The sequence below is a fragment of the Lactuca saligna genome, chromosome 8 (assembly GCF_052625555.1).
Source record: "Lactuca saligna cultivar CGN05327 chromosome 8, ASM5262555v1, whole genome shotgun sequence".
NCBI lineage: Eukaryota > Viridiplantae > Streptophyta > Magnoliopsida > Asterales > Asteraceae > Lactuca > Lactuca saligna.
This window is the reverse complement of record NC_136424.1, coordinates 87,015,823-87,031,296: the sequence shown is the minus strand read 5'-3', so window position 1 is coordinate 87,031,296 and position 15,474 is coordinate 87,015,823. Positions and strand designations below refer to the sequence as shown.

The 15,474-nt window shown below is 36.5% G+C and overlaps 1 pseudogene; it reads right to left on the bottom strand.

The window, feature by feature from the left end:
* Positions 1-249: 249 nt before the first annotated feature.
* On the bottom strand, positions 250-585 carry LOC145009840 (putative mitochondrial protein AtMg00820 pseudogene; annotated as a pseudogene).
* Between the last annotated feature and the right edge of the window lie 14,889 nt (positions 586-15,474).

Genomic DNA, 15,474 nt, shown 5'->3' with positions numbered 1-15,474 from the left:
CATCATAAGGTGGTCACCATTTTCTTTTCTGAATAATGTTGGATCAATCACTCCTCTTTTGTACCCGGATGAGACGAGAAATTCAGAAAGTTTCTCATACCATGCTCTTGGGGCTTGCTTTAGACCATAGACTGCTTTTTCGAGCTTATAGCAGTGGTCAGGGAATTCAACATTTTCAAAGCTCGGAGGTTGTTGAATATAAACCTCCTCTTTTAGTTCCCCATTGAGAAAAGCACTTTTAACGTCCATCTAGTGTACTTCGACGTTCTTATGGGCTGCGTATGCCAGGAAGATCCGGATAGCTTCCATGCGTCCTACCGGAGTATACGTTTCATCGTAGTCAAGACCTTCAAGTGGACTATAGCCCTTTGCAACTAACCTTTCTTTATTTCTGACTACCGCACCAGATTCATCCATCTTGTTTTTGAACACCCATCTAGTGCCAACAATAGAATGGCCACGTGGCTTTGGTACGAGCTGCCAAACTTTGTTTCTTTGAAATTCTTCAAGATCTTCTTGCATTGTAGCAATCCAATCAGGTTCAAGCAATGATTCTTTGATTGATCTAGGCTCTACCAAGGACATAAAAGTTGCATAGTGGCAATGATCAGATAAATCTTTGGAGGATCAAGTCTGAATGCCTGCGGATGGGTTGCCGATGATTTGACATGGTGGGTGGTCCTTCGTCCATACATGTAGACGGGGCTACAGATGATCAGCAGCTACGGTAGAGGGGATATCTTGAATGTCAGGAGAGTTTGCGGTTGGAGAAGGCAGTTCCCCCTGGATTTGAGAACAACTGGCTGAGTCATTTTAGATTGTGGGGACGAGAATTGAATTACCCTGAGCGGTTGGGACAGGTTCCCCCTGGATTGCGGATGGGAGTTCCTCTGGAATCTGAGAAGGTTCCCCCTGGACTGCAGATGGGAGAGTGACAATCCTTGGATCGCTTCTAGTGTCTATATTCTCTGTGAGTTCATCATCTGAATCCGAAGATACGTTTGACGGTAAGACTTCTCTGCGGGCAGGAATCTGAACAGCATCAAGTACTGGAACCTCGATGGTTGCGGCTAGATCCGGAGTAGAGCTTTCCCCCTCATCCGGAGAGGTGGAAGTATTAAGAGATATTACTTAAGAAAGAGATGGTCCAGAAACATCAGCATGCTGTTGTTGAGCTGCGGGTGACACAAGAATTTCGGATAATTTTGCAGTTTCAACAGGATCGAAGAGATCTTCATAGTTGACTTCAACTAGATTTAATGGACCTGAAGAAGCAGGAATATCACATTCCATGGTTGCGGTAGTTTCATTGGATGGAGAGGTGTCATGAATGTGTGAATCATCAAATTTCACATCAAAGCTTTCGATGATAAGCCTTGTACGCCTGATAAGCACTCGATAAGCAACCATGTTAATGGAGTAGCCAAGGAAGATGCCTTCATCAGACTTCGATGCAAATTTGTTGAGTTGGTCTCTGTTGTTGATCACAAAGCATCTACACCCAAAGACATGAAAGAAGCGAACATTTGATTTGCGGTTGTTGAGGCCTTCATAACGTGTTTTTTTGAGACGTTTACACACAATGCTTCGGTTTTGGACAAAGCATGCGGTTGCTACTGCTTCAGCCCAGAAGTAGAGAGGAAGGTGGGCGAAGTTAAGCATAGATATGGCAGCCTCAACTAGAGTGTTGTTCCTTCTTTCAACTACACCATTTTTTGCGGTGTGTAGGGTGCTGAGAAGTTGTGAGAAATACCCTTGTGTTGTATTAGTGTCTAAGTCCATAACTATTTTGGTATGTACTTGACCCAATGGTGCATGGTCCTTTTGGGTTGCCTTCACCAAAGCAACTTCATTGGAGAAATAAATAAAGAGAGAGAGAGGATATTATGATTTATTAATATGTTATAAGAATAATATATTAAAGGAGAAATCATATTTGTTTAATTAATATTGGTCAATAATTAATTATGAATTAATTTTGTGATCAACTGTAATTTATTAAACTAGAGGGGCTGATTTGTAATTATGTGATAGTTACAAGATAAGGTAAGGATTATCTTAAATATATGGTGAACGAATTTGTGGTGATAAGGCCTTAGAATTCGACTATGATAAGGATTCAAGGATTATCTTATGGGTTGCTTTGTGGATAAGCAACTAGATAAGGATAATGACTGAAACCCTATCTCTACACCTATATAAACACCCCTTGGCTCATGAATTCGTGTATCCCTTCCCAAGGAGTCCTAAGGACGAATTCTAACCTCTCTCCTCTCTCTTTATACCTTCTCCATTTGCTCTTGGTGTTTGTAAGCCATTAGAGGAGTGACACTTGTGACTCTAAGCATTCCAAAGTCATTACAAGGATATTTGGGATTGTTATTGCTACATAACAATCAAGGTATGTTCTTAAACCTTATTATATGTTAATATCGATTTCCATATGCTAGTATTAGGGTTTGAAGTCTTGGATTCAAAGCATGTACAATAGAGAAACCTAGATCCAAGCATTAGGGTTTGTATGAGCACATAGGATGTCTTATGACCAAAACCCATCAGTGGTATCAGAGAATAGCTTGGTTTCAATTGTATTGATGCATTGTATATCTGAAAAATTCGATTTTTGGTGTTCTAGAGGCTGGACTCGCCGAGTCCATAGCTGAACTCGCCGAGTCCATGGTGACTCAATGAGTCCAGACTTGACTCGACGAGTCAACTCGTCAGATAGTGCTTATCTCGGGATTTCTTGCTGTTTTTGCATTTGGATAGTTGCCTTATCATGTTATATCAATATTAATCCGATTATATGATATATTTGACTATATTTTTGATCTAAATGAAGATATTTATCAATTAATAAGATAATTGTTTCCGTATAAGATAATTGATTAATTATTTTGAGTAAATTGATAAATTGTTTTGCAAGAAATCATCAAATAAATCAAATATGGATAATTATGTCATTAAATGTTAATTTAAAATTATTTGTTATTTGATCCTTGTTGTTATGAAAAGCTTCCGTTGGGGTGCAAAGTTATTCATTCATGACTTTGTAAATGTTTGACTTTTGTAAAACCCACTTGCATGTGGTGCTTTAGCCTTTAGACCCATTTGTTAGTTAGAGTGAGAGAGAGACATGTAAACACCTCTATAAATAGTGGGTTCATACCACTTGTAGAGGTGTGCTTGAGAGATGTAAAAGTGAGTGTGTAAGTGTGTGTTAATTATGTAGTCTAGATCTAGATCCTTTGTGTAACACCATATACATTCAATATATCTCTTAAACACCCAAATCACCATGTTCAATTGTGCAAGCTTTAATTCCGCATGCCAAACCATGTTCTTTGTCACTACAATTGGTATTAGAGCTTGGTTTTCACGATCAACGTGACTTTTGAAGAACGATTCTCGGTTTGACAATTTTTGTCACAATTTGATCACTTTTGGTGAGTCTCTCTCTCTATGATCTCTCGTAATATTTGATTCGTGCGTTACGTTTTTTTTTAAATTTTTGATCGTTTTGATTCATTGGAGCTAATTTGTTTCGAATCTCATTGTTGATCCAATTATTTTTGTTTAGATCAAAACTAAATTCAAATCATTTTGTTTAAAACTCAATATGTTCACTGTTCATACCCGATTGAAATTAGCCCAAAAATTGTTGATCTGTTACTGTTCATGTCCAAGTTTTGAGCCCATTGATATAAGATTTTGTTTGCATCTGGTTCATTATTCATCAGTAAGATTCGTGAATATCAACATAAAATTGAAATTCATAATCGATTATATTTTCCGAATTATCTATTGATGGATTGTGCATCGTAATCGAGTTCTTGAACTTGAATCTTGATCATTGTCGCCTCATTCGATTTTAATCTCAAAGTTCGCTGATTCCTAATTTTTTTTTTGTTCATTCACAAATCGTTTCTTCACTCATGCTTATAATTGATTTTTTGTTTGTTCTAAATAATAATCAATCATATTCTATCATATTTGGCTTGTGAATGTTAAAATCAAGATTGATTTGATATTATTTTCGAAATCGAGTTGGTCTGTGTTCTTGATGCCGAACACAGTTCTTGTTTAGGTATCGATATCATAGGTCTAAGTGTATATTGGAATCGATTATGCGAAGTTATGGATTAAACGATGTTGATTTTGGTTGTTGGATGTGAGTTCAATGGCTTGAAGAATTGGAATCGAATTTGCTTTTGTGATACATAGATGACGAACTCTGATTATGATTTCGAAGGTTTCACAGTCGATTTGATGAACATTTGGAGTTTGAATGAAGGAACTTTATTGACGAATTGATGTTTGATTTCGCAAGTTTGGAGTCAATACTAATATCGATGATGTTGGAGTTTGGATTCGTTCTTGGAATGGATTCGATGATTGATAAAGAACAGATGTAGAAATTTAATTTTTGATTCTGAAAAGTGTTAGAGTCGATCGATATCTTTGTAGTCGATGAAACAAACCGATGAAGAAATTGATGATTTGGTGAGGAGTTCGTGTTTTGGTGTAGATTGATGAACGGATGAGTTTTGATTTTGGATTTGCAATCGATGGTTGATGATTGAATGAACAATTTTTTTTTGGGAAGAACTGTGATATCTATGATCTAGATTGGAGTGAAGTGTCGATGTTCACAAATTCGATTGTTGGTTGGTTGTGGAACAAAATGCGAAGATGTTACAGGAAAATGTTTTGATTGCTTGGCTTGGAATCAAAATCGATGTTGATGGTTTGGTTTCGCACGTTTGGAGTCGAAGCTCTGTATTGTATTCGCATATGGGTGACTCAAAGTTAAGTTCGCATATGGGTTTCAGTTCCTATATCAAAATTGGATTCGCAATTGGGATGGGTATTCGCATTATGTTTTGATTTGAATAAATTCGCATTTGTTTAATGCGAAGGTATGCGAAGGAATGTGAATGAAAATGCGAAAGTTGTTACAGTAAAATGCGAATTGGGGAAGAAAGCCAAAAGTTTCGCATTTGGTCCCTGCTCTTTTCAAGAAATAACTCAAGTAGCCTAACTTTGCAAGTTTGAAGAACATGTTGAAATTGTAAAAACGAATACCTGTAGTTTCGCATTTTTGATAGTTTATACCCAACTTCGCAAATGGGGTCATAAAATGCTGAAATTGCAGAATTTTCAAATCTGGTCCCTGCAGTTTGTGCGAATTTACACATTTTACCCAGTTTCGCAAATGGGAGTGTGTTTCGCATATTTAGTTGTTTTTGGCGCAACGGGTCACTGCAGAATTTTGAAATTGACAATTTCTACCCATTTTTGAGAAATTTTGTCAAAGGCGATCCATGAACGGCAATAAAAATTGAATATTTTTTGGGTTTTCCGGATTGAAGTACAAAGTTTATGCCACATGTTAAGGGGGAGTTTTGATATGAAAAATTCCGAATAGAGCACGTTCTTTTTCCTTTGGAGTTTTATAATCAAATTTCGATTATAAAAAGGGGGAGAAGTTTTATATGGAAATTCGAACTTGAATTTTTCATATTACGCGGATTTGAAGACCGAAGTGATCTTGAAGTTTTGAAGCCTACGAGATGATGCAATTGGAAGATCGGAAGTGATGTGTTCGAAATGGGTTTGGAATTATTGAAGATTTTTGGGGTGTGTTTTTATGCGCAACTTTGGGTGATTATTTGGAGTTTGGAATACTCTTGATCATTCGTTGCTGCTCGGATTGTATGGTCTCACATCCTAGAGCCCAAACTGAAGAGTCATGGAAGAATTGAAGATTGAAGTTCGTTTCGACATGTGTCACCTGTGAGGCTCGAACCACGTAGTGCTTGATTTTGAAAGATTTGAAGTGGGTCATTCATTCCTAACTTTGAGGGGGAGAATGTTGGGGTGCAAAGTTATTCATTCATGACTTTGTAAATGTTTGACTTTTGTAAAACCCACTTGCATGTGGTGCTTTAGCCTGTAGACCCATTTGTTAGTTAGAGTGAGAGAGAGACATGTAAACACCTCTATAAATTGTGGGTTCATACCACTTGTAGAGGTGTGCTTGAGAGATGTAAAAGTGAGTGTGTAAGTGTGTGTTAATTATGTAGTCTAGATCTAGATCCTTTTTGTGTAACACCATATACATTCAATATATCTCTTAAACACCCAAATCACCATGTTCAATTGTGCAAGCTTTAATTCCACATGCCAAACCATGTTCTTTGTCACTACAGTTTCATATTTTTCCCCTTTAGGTTTTATAGTTTAAATTTGAACCCAAAAGTTTTGTTATTTTGAAATTTAAATAGTTATAACCCTAATGTTTTGAAAAAGGTTTCAAAAATTGCCCTCAAGTTTTGGAATTTAAAAGTTGATTAAAAGGTTTAATTAGGAATGTTAAATTCTAAAACCCTAGTTTTGAAAAGTTCAAATACACCCTTATGGTTTTATTAATTAATTAAGGTGTATAGTTAAAAGAGATTTAATAAATCCATAAAAGTTTAGGTTAACCAATTAATTGAATTAAAAGTGTAATTGTTAAAGTTAACCACATAGTATTTTAAAAGTTATAAAATACACCCTATACTATATATAACATTAAAAGTCTAACATTATATATATGTATGAGTAAAACTCAGTCTTACCGTTAGTAGGCCTCATTCACGAAGCTGGTCTATAAGGGGTGTTTAAGAAAATTGCCTATAAAATGGAGATTGAATGGGTATCCACTCTTACCCACCGCACTCTTGACTAGTGGAGGGTCGTTAGCCGAACGGGTAGGATAGGACGAAACCTTCCATTATAAGTATAATGAAATACAAAGTAACTAAATGTTTTTCAAATTCCCAATCTTAGTTACTTAGGCAAAAGTGAATTGATGCAATTCCATGAAATTACACTTTGTGCCCTTGCGAAGACGTTAGTGGAGCATGTGTGGTTTACCGACACACTAAATGGTTCTAAGCGAAGGTAGCAAAGGGTGACTCAATGTTTGTCATAGTTCGGTGGAGCGTGTGTGGTTTACCGGCACATTGAATAGGTGACTGTAACATGTGAGGGCACCATATAAGTTTGCATGGTTATTCACACCCGCTTTGTGATCCTCGGCATCCTAGTCACAAACAAGAGGGGCGTATCGAGATTTAAAGATGCCATTGAAAGTTCAATGAATCTCAAAGGATCTAGGAGTTTTCATATATTTAAAACTTAAATTTCTTTTTTGTTTTTCGTGGTGGAAATTAGTGAATCGTCATTCACTTACCTTCAAATATTCTGCAATTAGGGTTACGGCATCCCTCTCCCGAGTTGTAGAACATTGTGTTGGGTCCTAGCCTTAGTATTTCATTTGGGTGATTTACTAAGGACTCAATCTATCAACTAACTTGAATTCGTTTTTCTCCCGTTTTTTAGATGTCAAAGTTCGACAACTATGGTATTCCCAAATCCCGTGGAACAAGCATTCCACATGAAGATGATATTCCACGATTCGATCGAGGAACAAGAGATCATGCTTCCCTTCCTCCTCCTCCTCCAATTATTCTCCCTAACCCACAAGTTCAAAGGCTTGAAAAGTTCAAGATCACTCAAGCCCTTTTGGCAAGTAAACATAAAGAAGGAAAGTCGGTGTGTGCACACGTCTTAGGGATGAAGTCACACATTGATAAGTTAAGAATGATGGGATCCGTTGTCGGTGAAGAGATGGCTGTTGATTCGGTTCTTCAGTCACTTCCTAACTCGTATAGTGAGTTCGTAAGAGAGTACTATATGATGAACCACGACGTGACCCTTATTGATCTCACCTATATGCTTATTGCTACTGAATCAACAATGGTTTGGCGCAATAGAAAAGCAAATTTGATTGGTGAATCTGCCTTCAAGACCTCTATGGATATAGACAATGGCAATGAAAGACATGCAATGATCGAAAAGTTTGATCATAAGAGAAAGGCGATGTCTGAAGTAGTTCCATGTGTTGTTCCAAAAGAGTCAATTTGCTTTTATTGCCAAGAGAAGGGGCATTGGAGACGAAGTTGCCCTATTTACCTAAGAGATCTAAGAGATGGGAGAGTCAAAAGTATGACTACGCTTCAGGTAAAATCCACTATCTAACTCCGTTAAGTTCCTATTCATTGATTCTTAATACATGATGCGATAAGATTGCATTTGAATGTTTTGCAGGATCGGTGAAAAGAAAGGAAGCTTGATAAGAGAGCAAGATGAATCTAATCACAAGAGATGGATCTCGATCGCATGGACTTGAAGATTGGATTTTGAGCTTAGATAGTTATGATAGAGTTGTTAGAAATTTTCCTTTTACATAGTTTTCAATAGATTTTGCATTGTAAGGACAAATGTTTTTCCGCTGCTTTTATAAATAAAATAAATTTTTTGTTTGACTTATTTATTTGTTTATTCCCTTGCAATGAAATCGTTATGAAAATTGATGTTTGCATATTTCTATAACGAATGGATATGATTCTTAGTTATGTTATTTATGGAAATGTCGAGAATTTACCAAATAGGGAGAGTTTCTCATCGCCCAAATTTCAATTGGACTGAAATTTGGAATCATGCAACTTGGTTGCATGATGAATGAGAAATTTCATATTTGGAAATTAGACAAATTCGTTGACAAAGTATCAAGTGAAGGACTAGGAGATCAAGTACACAAAGTTGCGTGTTGATCAAAGTCCACCATATGAGTAACAAAGACATTCGTCATGATTTACTAAAGGTTTAGTAAATATGATTAAGTGTAATTCTGAATTGATTGAAAATGTTTAAATCAATAGCAGAACGAATAAGAAGAGTCAAGTAGGCAGAAAGATAAAAGTTTCTCCATTCTAAGAAGAAGGGAGAGTACCTTTTATGCTTTATGATAGGTCTTAATGATTAAGAATCATATCTCAATTGATCCTCTAAGTATGTCTTAGTACAATTGTATGTTTAAGAAGAGGAATCAAGGATTGAAGAAATGGTTAAATCAAGAAGTCTATCATACTTCGTTGCAATAACAAGTCTTAAAGTTAAGATTGTGACAGTGAGTGAAAAGTATTAAAGGTTTATAACATTCATCAAATGTGGAAAGTTGTGATGTCTTGAATAAGACAAAGACCAACTAGGACCAATTTATGAAGTGTTTTGATAAAAACTACACTAACTCTTGAATATTTGTTTGTCAAGAAATGGTTATTGACAAAAGAATCTTATACGTCAAGGAGTCAGTGGGAGTCTTAATGGTCTTGAAAGGTTTCAAAAACAAATCAAATAAACCTTAACGATCATCACTAGCACACGAGTTGAGTTTTACAACCTATCGTGTTGACGATATTTTGATTCTGTGCTGTTCCAATTGAGTTAATTATGCATGTGAGTCCTATGAGTTCTCATTTTGAATGCATAAAAGGCAAAGCACCTTGATCAATGAAAGGTACATTGATAGGAAAAAGGTGAGATGCTTAAATACTTGGAAGACGTGGTGGGCAGCTGTGCTACCATAAGGCAAGAAATCATGATTAAAAAAGGCTCGGTCCATATGAGTTTGAATTTGTCGTAAACTTTGGATTTAACAAATTCACATGGATAGGAACAAATACACCATTTATATATAAGTGTCATAAGATTTCCTCCTTCATGAAAATGATTGTGAGGAAATGCTTTCACTAAGAAAGATTTTAAGAAGATAGTGATTGTAAAATTGCATTCTCGAATTCGATCATGGTTACGGTATCCCTTTCCATAATTTGAATTGTGAGGTTTGGCAATTAGTCTTAATTGTTAAGACACACATATGAACTATCTAAGGAAAAGGTGTATAAGTTCAAGAAGCCTTGATAAAAGATTATCAAAGCACTATGTATTAGAAACATGGACTTAAGAAATTCAATAAGTATTGTCTTTCTGAAAGTTAAGATGTTTATGAATACATGTCGAAGCTAGTGGGAGTATAAGTGTTATGTTTTATAGTAATCATCATGATAGTGGGAGCATAAAAGTTATGATTGTATGATTATTATGGAAAGTATTGCAAGTTGGCAATATTAATTATAGAAAAACAAGAGTTATACCTTGCAAAGTCGTAAGGATTGTAAAGTTGTTTTGCTATAATTAAGGGAGAGAATATTATGCTTCATTTCAAATCTAAAGTATTAGGTTGTGAAACATTAATAGATTTAGTCAAAGGTACATAGTGTGTTCTTAAAATTTCGATTATGATTACAGCATTCCTCTTCACAATTCGAATTTTGAGAACATAGCAAATAAAACATTGTGCATTGTGTCCCATACGTTTCAGGTATAGGATCGATTGCAAATGCTTTAATGTTTGACCATTCTTAAATTTTCCAAATGTCTAGCGCATTTAGAGGGAAAAGGGACTAGAATCGGTTTTGACTAAAATAATTAAACAACTATCAAAGAACAATCCAAAGTTCGACGAGGATTGGTTGCTTGTGAGTAGTTGGAAGCATGGTATTGGATGGACCATATTGACATTATTATGAATAGATAAGATTCTATTAAGAATGAGTTGTCATATGGAAAATATGGAAGTGTGTCCATATTGGGAATTGAATATTAAAAAAATCTATGACTAGATTAGAAACTTTTATGCAAAAGGATGTTAAAAGGAATGTGCTTTGAGAGAGAGACATCATATCTAAGGAATTGTCTTGTAACAGTTTCCGATAGAAGGTTTTGTAATATCATTGGTAATAGTCTTTGTGACTTTGGTGCAGTGACATTACGAAAGGATCGTTGCATAAAGTGTTAGAATCTAGCATATTCTATAAGTAGCGAGAATTTGATATTCTCACACTTATGAAAAAGAGTTTGGAGTTGTAAAATGAGAATGATTGGAAATGTGTTCAATTTGTCTATTTCACAAAAGTAAGAACCATAGGTAAACATTGTGTGCATGCTAGGAGCATGGGACAAGTGTTGGAATTCAAGTAAGAAGTTGATTACCCGAAACGACAAATAATGAGTAATCGGTATGGTGATAAATAAAATAAGTTTCATTTATACTCAAAGGTTTGAGGCCATATGGGATTAGTATTATTCTTGTGTTTCACCTTGCATGTTTTGACTTCCAGAATAATTGAGTTTATTAAGAATAATCGAATTATTCAAACGGGCCACAGTCGTTCATATGTTGGAAGTAGATATGAATGAAGACTGTCGTGAATTGGTGTGTGGATTATCTAGAAGAGTATTAGACATAAGCAAATGTTTGCTGCAACATTCATGAGTGCTTATGAATATGATTTGAGCATTGGATTAAACCCACGCTCACTTGGATTACTCCATGAATTGTAAGTGATTGGTGAGACGATAACATCTTATATTCTTGACACCCAGATGTGTGAGTTGTATCTTGCTAATCGGTTGCACATTGATAATATGTAAACGCACTAGTAACTTGGTGTTATAAAACATATTGTTGTGTGTGATTTGGTTAGTGAGTGCAAGAAAGCATTGTATCAAAGTTTATCCGTTCCTTTTATTCAAGTAGGATAAAAGCGATATCTTTGGGCCCCTCGATGGTTTAGTGATGACAAACGTAAATGCTCGGCCGGGCTAGGGCTAATTTGATTTGTTCAATTAGTTTGTCGTCATAAATCGGAAATCGAGATATAGTACAAAGAGAATGATTAGAAATCATATCTCATACGATATCTAGAATGGAGGAATATATGATCCCTTATCTAAGGACACGCGTATCTGATATGATCAGAGTTGACAGCGGCTTTGGAAAGCTACGATTGCAGATCAGGATCTGAAGTCATACGCAGAATAGTTATTAGACTTATCCAAGTGGGAGACTGTTCGATTAGTGTCTAAGTCCATAAATATTTTGGTATGTACTTGACCCGATGGTGCATGGTCCTTTCGGGTTGCCTTCACTAAAGCAACTTGATTGGAGAAATAAATAAAGAGAGAGAGGATATTATGATTTATTAATATGTTATAAGAATAATATATTAAAGGAGAAATCATATTTGTTTAATTAATATTGGTCAATAATTAATTAGGAATTAATTTTGTGATCAAGTGTAATTAATTAAACTAGAGCGACTGATTTGTAATTATGTGATAGTTACAAGATAAGGTAAGGATTATCTTAAATATATGGTGAACGAATTTGTGGTGATAAGGCCTTAGAATTCGACTATGATAAGGATTCAAGGATTATCTTATGGGTTGCTTTGTGGATAAGCAACTAGATAAGGATAATGACTGAAACCCTATCTCTACACCTATATAAACACCCCTTGGCTCATGAATTCGTGTATCCCTTCCCAAGGAGTCCTAAGGACGAATTCTAACCTCTCTCCTCTCTCTTTATACCTTCTCCATTTGCTCTTGGTGTTTGTAAGCCATTAGAGGAGTGACACTTGTGACTCTAAGCATTCCAAAGTCATTACAAGGATATTTGGGATTGTTATTGCTACATAACAAGCAAGGTATGTTCTTAAACCTTATTATATGTTAATATCGATTTCCATATGCTAGTATTAGGGTATGAAGTCTTGGATTCAAAGCATGTACCATAGAGAAACCTAGATCCAAGCATTAGGGTTTGTATGAGCACATAGGATGTCTTATGACCAAAACCCATCACCTTGGACACCAAGAAACTGTTGAGAAGATGATTGGTGAACTCGGTTCCATTATTGTTGCGGATGCGTCTGACTGGGAGCTTGATCTGCAGTTCAATTTCTTTTATGAAGTTGATAAAGATCTGAGGTGTCTCGGATTTGAGTCTGAGGAAGAAGACCCAAGTGAAGTGTGTATAGTCATCAACAATAACTAGTATGTACTTCTTGTGGTGTAGACTGGCTACGGTTGAAGGACCGCAGAGATCAATGTGTAGTAGTTCCAGTGGTTCAGAAATGGAAGAGTCCATCATCAGAGGGTGACTTGCTTTGGATTGTTTGCCGCATTCACAATCCGGACAAAGAGTATCGTTGTTGAATTTGAGGATGGGGAGACCACGGACTAGTTCTCCAGTGACTAAATTGTTGATGTATCAGAAGTTGAGATGAGCTAGCTTGCGGTACCATAGCCAGCTTACTTCAGATACGGCTTTGGACAGGAAATATAACTGCGGTCTTCCAATGATGAGAGAGACATCCAAAGGGTACATGCTACCTTCGGATCGAGATTTTATTAGGCATGAGCTCCTATCACCAATCATCACGTAACAAAATTGATCATCAAACTCAACTCTATGTCCTACTCTACATAGTTGGCCAACACTAATGAGATTGTGTTTAAGGATTTCTACGTAAGCAACCTTATGAATAGAGAAGTTCTCGGTAGTGAGAATACCGTAACCTCGGTTGAAACCGTTGGCATTGTTACCAAACGTGACATTTCCACCATTGCAAATAGGCCTGAAATCCCGAAGGTACTCCAACCTTCCGGTCATGTGCAAGGAGCAGGCACTGTCTATTAACCACTCTTCTTCTTGACCCTCCTTGCACAAAGCCTGACAATTACACAGTTAGTTTAGGCATCCAAACTAGCTTGGAGCCTGGGGTAATTGGTGAATTTCTAGAAAATGATTCATGGTCCGAGGTTTCAGTGATGGGTCTCTTGTCAATTTTTGATCCTAGTCCCGGGTGCTTGTTTAGATTTTGAGTGTTGTGAGGTTTTGGAAAAGTACGAGGTTTTTTATTTTGACTTGATTCGACATGAGATAAAATCTTTTGACAACTTCACTGACATTTACACAAAGGGATTTTATCATTTTATTTGACGTTGTGCTTGGTCAGCGGTTTATAGAGTGAATTGGACTTGTTACCGGTCCGAGGTGGGTGATTTCAGACATGTGTGCTTTTTTTTTCTTCTGAAAAGCTTGTTTTGAAAGAGGTTTAGCACGTGAAAAGTTCCTCTTTGGTGGATTTGGTAAAACACCCTTCCATTTGTTGAAACTTTGATGTGACTTTAAAGGTTGTGGAGTGGGTAAAATACCTTTCCATTTGGGGTTGTCTGAGGAATAGACTTGAAAAACATAGCTTCGAAAAGACTTGACACATTTTTGGGTTTTGTCAAAAGTGTTAGGAATGACTTTTGAAACTGAACATTCCTTTTTGATGACTTTCTTGATGGAAGAGTTTCTTGAAAGATAGTGTGTGAAGACAAATTTTTCAGGACTCTTAGATTTTGGAAATCTGATATGTTTTTTGTTTTTTGAAAAAGTTTGTCTTTTGTGCCACGAGATCTGATTTCCTCTTTGAAAGCCTTTTTTGCCAATGATTTTGGAGAACCACAGTCATTGTTGTTGAACTGCGGTTTCCTAGAATTCTTTGAATGATTCTGAAAACGTGGGCTTGATTCATCTGAACTTGAAGATTCAGGGACCTGAGAGCATTGCCCTACTTCAAAATGTTCTATGGGCAACTCATGAAAGATTGGATGAAGGGTTTCATTCCCTTGAGTTGATGACTATGGTAGGGATGACTTAACAACCGCTGAGTAAGTCTTGTATGGGACCTCGGTGGAACACTTGTTGGACATTTGACTACAGTGTGAGACACTACGGTCTGAGGACAATGATGGAAGGTCTTTTGGGACTTCCAGACTTTCGACAACAATCTCATCATTAACTACGGATGAGGTTTGAGAATTTGGATAGATGGTGCCACATATTGTGATTTGATCACATGTGTGACCCGAAACCTCAGGCATAATTTCCTCAATGACAGAGTTATTTCTTAAATTGTGCAGTTTACCGAAGTGAGTTTTAATATCTTTGGGAAAAGTCTTGTCATTAACAGGGAAATGAAATTATCTATCCGGAGGGACATATAGTCTGTCTTTGTTAAACCGGGGTGAGGAATCCATTGTGGTAGGATATCCATTTGACTAACCCAGTTGTAAGTATTGTCCACAGTTCCATTGTTCACCAAATTTTCAATAGCTTCACTTTCATTAAAAAGTTTTTCAATTAGGAGATTTAATCGTACAATTTCTCTCTGAGCTAAATCTCTCTGGTTTAAAGCTATTTCTAATTGGGTTTCACTTAACATTCTAGCATCTTTTTCCAACTATAGATCCTTTTCTATCATAGCCATCTTAAGTCTTTTGTTATCCAGGCGTCCTCTCACGTGAAGCATCTCTTGGGACGCGATGTTCTTCTCACCCAAGGCTTTATTATAATATGTAAGGACGACAACACAAGTGTCATTAAGATTGTCTATGTTGGGCTGACAGTCATGCATGCTATAATTTAGAGTTTGGATCATGAGTTTTACCCGTTCGACGATGCTCAAAGTTCAATCTTTAGCCATGTATCAGTAGTACTTGTTCAACATTTACGATTCATCATCATCCGCAGTGGCCAGCAAGCAGACTTTCCTCTTTTCTTTGACACTACTGATGGCCTCTTCTTCATCTCCAAATGACCACACTTGATGGTCTTTTTTTACATGGGCCACATATGCCCTTTCTTTTTCCTTTTCTTCTAACTCTTGAGCCATTCTAAGGTAG